Raw genomic sequence first — 6,000 nt, forward strand, 5'->3', positions numbered from 1 at the left:
ACAAGGAGCTCCTGACTAAACTCAAATGTAAAAAGGAAGCATGCAGGAGGTGAAAGCAGGGCAGGCGACCAAGAAGGAATACAGAGACTCTCTCTGAGCATTTAGGTCTGGGATTAGGAAAGCCAAAGCCCACCAGGAGTTGAATCTGGCCAAAGCATGAAGGGCAACAAGAAGAGCTTCTACAAATACAGCAACAGCAAAAGGAAGACTAGGGAAAATGTGGGCCTGCTGCTGAATGGACCTTCAGCATTCCCAGGCCTCTCAGATCAGTGGGAAAATCTGGAGCAAGGAAGACTTACCGTTGGTGGAGGAGGATTGGGTTAGGGAACATTTAAACAAACCTGACATAAACAAGTCTATGGGGTCTGATGGAATTCACTCACACATGCCAAGGGAGCTTGTCAATGTCATTATGAGGCCACTCTCATTTATCTTGGAAAGGTCATGGTGACTGGGAGAAGTTCCTGAGGACTGAAGAAAGCTAATGTCACTCCTATCTTCAGAAGGGCAAGAAGGAGGACCTAAGGGAACCACAGGACAGCCTCACCTTGATCTCTGGGAAGGTGATGGAGCAAATGATCCTGGAAACCTTTTCCAAACATATGAAGAACAAGAAGATGATGGGGAGAAGTCAGCATGTGTTTATGAAGAGGAAATCTTGCTGGACCAACCTGATAGTCTCCTGAGATTAGATGACTAGCTCAGAAGATAAGAGGAGAGCAGTGGATGCTGTTTATCTTGATCATCTTGCTTGTTTATCTTGAGCAAGGTTTTTGACACTGTCTCACATAACATTCTCATAGCCAAACTGATGAAGTATGGACTACATGAGTGGACAGTTGAGTTGGACTGACTGCCAAGCTCAAAAGGTTGTGATCAGCAGCAAAAAGTCCAGCTGGAGGCCAGTCACTGGTCATGTACCTCAGAGGTTGATACTGCGTCCAACAGTGCTAACATCTTCATTAATGACTTTGACAATGGGACAGAGCGCACCAAGTTTGAAGGTGGTAAAAACACCTTCAAAAATGGTTGACACACTGGTGGATGTGCTGGCTTTCAGAGGGACCTTGACAGGCTGGAGAAATGTGCAGACAGGAACCTCATGGAGCTAATAAAAGGAAGTGCAAAGTCCTGCACCTGGAGAGAAATAACTCTATATACCAGGATAGCCTGGGGGCCAGTCGGCAGAAAAGCCCCTGGGGGTCCTGGTGAACAATAAGTTGACCACGAGCCAGCAACATGTCCCTAAGGCAAAGTAGTCCAATAACTTCCTGGACTCCATGAGGGAAAGTGTTGCCAGCAGGTCGAGAGAGGTGATCCTTCCCCTGTATTCATCACATCTGGAGTGCTGGGCTCCTCAGTACAAGACACACACGGACATACTGGAGCAAATACAGCAGAAGAGCCACAAAGATATAAAGGGGTTGGAGCATCTGACATGCAAGGAGAGGCTGAAAGAACTGGGACTGATTAGCCTGGAGAAGAGACGGCTCAAGGGGATCTTATCCATGTGTATAAATATCTGATGGGGGGACAGTAAAGAATATGAAGCCAGATTCTTTTGCCCAGTGAAACAATGAGACGCAGTGGGCACAAACTGAAATATAGGAAATTTGTCTAAAAAAAGAATTTTTTTTCATGTGACGGGGGTCAACACTGGAAAAGGTTGACCAGAAAGGTTGGAGAGCTTCCATCTATGGAGACATTCAAAACCCCACTGGACACAGACCTGGCAATCTGCTCTAGCTGACAGTGTTTTCAGTAGGGGAGTTAGGATAGACAAGCTCTAGAGGTCCCTGTCTATTTCTCTCAGTCTTAACAGTATCAATTCACCCCTGCTTCTACCCTGTCCTTTCCTGTCCTCAACTCTTCTGACATGACTGAGCTGGAATTAACCCACATTACATGAATACATAATCATTCCAGTCAAACTCTCTCCCTCTACTCATTTACACATGCACACAGAGATACACACACATGTGCTCATACATATTTTTTGGTCTATAGTGCTTACACATCCACTTGACCTTTAGCAGTCACCTACTCTTGCAACCTGGGCATCAGATACAATACTCTCTGAATTGCCAAATCTTGTTGATGTTTCTACAGTATATCCAAAATTAGCAGCCTCGATCTCCTGCTTACACTTAACAGTTGCTTTTATACTGGAAAAAGAAAGACCAGTATTTCTCTTTTACATTCAGCTATTGAGAACATGCACTTTGGCAATTAGGGGCACTCAGACAACAAATGCAAACATGTGCACTCTAATCATATTAGCACTCATTATGAAAACCTTTGCAAAAGTGAAAAGTTAACAAATTTCAATACATTTATAATAGAGATTGGCTCTAAATTTTTCATCAGGCTCTGATCTTTTAGCAAACCAAACAACTGGGGGAAGAAGAGGCTGTTTAAGGTTTTTTATATTGATGCCTTTTTCACCACCTACTTTAATCTTTATACTTGCACTACTATGTAGAATAGTAAAGGCAACTAATGAGTTAAAAAATGCTAGACTGCATGAGAACAGATCTGTGTTTTGGGCTTTCAGCATGATAGCCAAGTATGGATCTTACTATCRCTTACATCACATAATTCATTCTTGCTAGTCCCAATCAGACCTACTTTTCTGCATGCCCCATGTCACCTCATCTCTCTTTTTCTACCTTTGATCTAACTTTGACTACTAAATAACTAACTTTCCAAAAACACTTTAAAATCAATCATGGGGTTTATCAAGAATAATTCTTCAGCACAACAAGTATCTTTCTTTCGAACCTACAGATGAAAAAGCTTTTGTCTACAAAAGTATTGCCTACTCAGTGCAAGGTTTATGTATGATGCAAATGAAGAATACTTAAGAATCTTTGTTTAGAAGCCCCTTTGCACTTCAAGCACAGCTGTTTTTGTAATGCTCCTCTTAAAACAGACGTGCAAAGTYATATGAGATAATGCTTATTTGTTTCTCTTTGTCAGCTCAGGGCATGTACTAAATTTTGGCAAACTGATTTTTTTCTGCTATTGGCAGAAATGCAGAGGCCAACAAAACCACAGGCAGCCTAAAACACTGCTGACCGCTAGGAAATCCATTTGTTTTCCTTATCAGAAGAGAATTCAGAATTTGGAGCACATCCTCAGAGGAGGAAGTAACAGCTCAACAAGCGTAACAGAGGAATGTAAGAACTAAAACAGTTGTTTCTCAGCGGCCTATTTAGTATAATGTGCGAACAGTAACTAGTAAGAGATATTCTAGAGACAACAAGAATTCCCACAATGGAAATACATTCCAAATCCTTATAAGTCAATGACTAGCTTGTGCCTGCGTGTGATTATTTACTTTAATAATTTTTTTAAAAAGTATCTTTGTGTTCCACAAACTGCATTCCTGTTACAATGATTTTTTTTATATTTTTCTTTATACTTCTGTCAGCAATACTGCATAAACAATGTTAATGTATTGATTTCCTCTAAAGTGAGCTTTTCCTCCCTTGCTTTACATACCACAGATAAATTAATATGCAGGAAAAAAAAATCAAACTAACAAAAAAACTCCATGTGCACATTTATAAAATGAAAGATCCCAATTTAAATCATAGATTTAAGGTATATTTGTAACCTTCTGTTTTTAAACATACTTTTAAAAATCTACATTCACTCCTTTAAAAAAGTTATGCCCAAAGAAAAGAAAACTGACCTCAAATAATTCTGTTTAAAAAGTTTTTTACAATGCACGACTTCTGAGGAAAACAATGGCAATATAGGGGGGAAAAAAGTTTATGAGCAGGTTGACAACTCAGTTGCAAAATAACAATTAATTTAAGGGATTTACATCAGTATGCATTCAATATGGATATATGTAAAATCTAAAAAATTTTCAACAAAATAATTAAGGATAGAATACACATAACACTAATCTGGATGCTTTATATTTTTTTTCTTCTCAGACCAGAATTTATAACTAATTCTTCTAAATAAACACCTCAAATACAAAACATCTGAAAGCAAAGAGCAGCTGTGGATGTGAAAAGCTTCATATCTGTCAAGAAATTACTCAGTTGTTCTTATATGCTCAAAAGTTATTCTTGTCTTTTCACAAAATACCTTTTCTAAGCAATGCATGGACACAGAGCATTTCTTTCTAACCCCCTTCCTGTCTGACCAATTCAATAAACAACATCATAAATCCCAYACTTTTCATTATAATTACCTACACTGTGACTTCTGATGTGATGTCCACTGAATAATGAGACTACAGAATGAATCCAGCAGGCAAGAAGTCACTTCCAAGAGAACAGAAGCTCCGCACTAACTGGAAATATTAACATAAAATAAAGATTATTTTAATAGATTTGTTTGAACACAAACTTCTAAAAGTTACACAGTTTTGCATCAAGACTGTTCAAAAACGTTTAGAAAAGTTTCATAAATAATCCCAATACAAGCACTACCCAGTTTCTCATCTTGCAAAGTATAACACCAAACTGATGAAAACATACTCCTTGTGCTGTTACGGCTGATATATAGCTGATATAGAACTGATAGCTACAGCTAGAAACCAAGATTCTGTACTTTTACATTCTGTCTCACTTTAGGGGAGCAAGTAGTCCTGGACTACCACTTCAGTAAGAAATTATGCTCTATACAATACACACCTACAGTGAGAAAAACACCATGTTCTAAAAAGGCTGTATTTTAAGTGAATTAGAAAAGGGGATAGATATCATAAGCATTTGTATGATAATCAAAGCAAGCACACAACTATCAACAGTATCTGCCAACTTGTAGATCCAGCAATAGTTTTAATCTGTGACTTTTCTGGAATGCTCTGTAGTCGACTTAAGAATYACAGCCTAAAAATAACAGATACAAAGCTGAAAATACACCTTAAGGGAAAAAATACTGGATGGAAATGCAACAACTAAYTTATCTTTCAATTACTTTTAAGAAGCTTTTTATGTGAAGAGCTATTGTCAGGCTAGAATTATAATTACAGTTTTTGTAGTTCTTCAATTTAACAAAACTGGTATGTGGCTAACCAGTTAATACAAGCACCAGCATATTTTTGCCATGACAAAACCCTGAGTACCTAGCATTGCAAATGTTTATACAGCGGATAGGTGTTAAGAGACACCTGGGCACTACACAGCTATAAAGTGGCTGTTGACAGGACAACTGAGGTAGGCAAGACATTCCAAACTGAATTTTTATATAGATAGATAACTACCCTGCGAGATATTCCTGTAAAAAAAGCATCTACAGCATTCATGAAAAATGCTACCCCTGCTTGGCCTGGGACATGGCTTGATATCAATACATTTGCTTTATATCCTTATTTATCGCAAATACAAGAAAGTCTCACCAAGTAATGCCGACCAAAGAGCCCTCCTCGGTAGATGGTGTAAGTTATTTATGTACATTCTGATTCTCAGTCCAAATGGTATGAAAACTTCCTAGTTTCATTTCAGTAGCTATTGAAGATCGAAAATGAAGGTCTGAAACTAAGACCAGAGATCAACGGCTGCAGGTGTTTCCTTCTGAAACCGCGTGCACACACAGCACAACGCCCAAGCACCTTTTCCACCACCACCCCAAAACCAACGGACACCCTCCCTGCCACATAGCATAAAGAGCAGTATTGCGGAGCTTCGCGGAAAAGGACAAGGGGATTTATTTATTTCGCAGTTAAGGACATACTCATGAAGTCGACTATGAGCTTCCCTCCCCCAACTCTTTACACAGAAAGTAGTATTTCCGAAATTACGTGTAACGCGGGCGAAGCAGAGGCCCGAGGGCAGCGACAGGGACGCGCCCTCGGGCAGAGCCCGCTGCAGCCCGGAGCTCCTCGCCAACGGCCGGCGCAGGGCGCCCCGCGGCCCCCGAGCGGAGCCGCCGGCCGAGAGCCTCCCGCAAGGGCTCCGCCAGGGGCACGGGGCCGCCCCGAGCTGCGCAAGCCGGGAGGCCGCCACCAGGGCCCCTGCGCCCGCCGCTTCCCAGCGG

The 6,000-nt window shown here is 40.7% G+C and overlaps 1 protein-coding gene across 8 annotated transcripts in view; it reads right to left on the reverse strand.

Annotated features, from left to right (window-relative positions):
- ZDHHC21 (zinc finger DHHC-type containing 21) overlaps positions 1-5,883 on the reverse strand; it is a 40,801-nt gene extending 34,918 nt beyond the window's left edge. For 2 of the 8 annotated variants that reach the window (XM_026073530.1, XM_026073532.1), the window contains exons 1-3: positions 5,765-5,877; positions 5,363-5,501; positions 4,215-4,312 (exon numbers count right to left, since the gene is read on the reverse strand). The gene's annotated coding sequence lies outside the window, so the exon portion shown is untranslated. Of the gene's footprint in view, positions 1-4,210; positions 4,313-5,362; positions 5,502-5,697; positions 5,732-5,764 lie in introns of those variants that run through there. The other 6 variants (XM_026073533.1, XM_026073527.1, XM_026073529.1 and 3 more) reach the window with 6 other exon arrangements.
- Between the last annotated feature and the right edge of the window lie 117 nt (positions 5,884-6,000).

This window comes from Apteryx rowi, unplaced genomic scaffold (assembly GCF_003343035.1).
Source record: "Apteryx rowi isolate R43461 unplaced genomic scaffold, aptRow1 scaffold_37, whole genome shotgun sequence".
Lineage (NCBI taxonomy): Eukaryota > Metazoa > Chordata > Aves > Apterygiformes > Apterygidae > Apteryx > Apteryx rowi.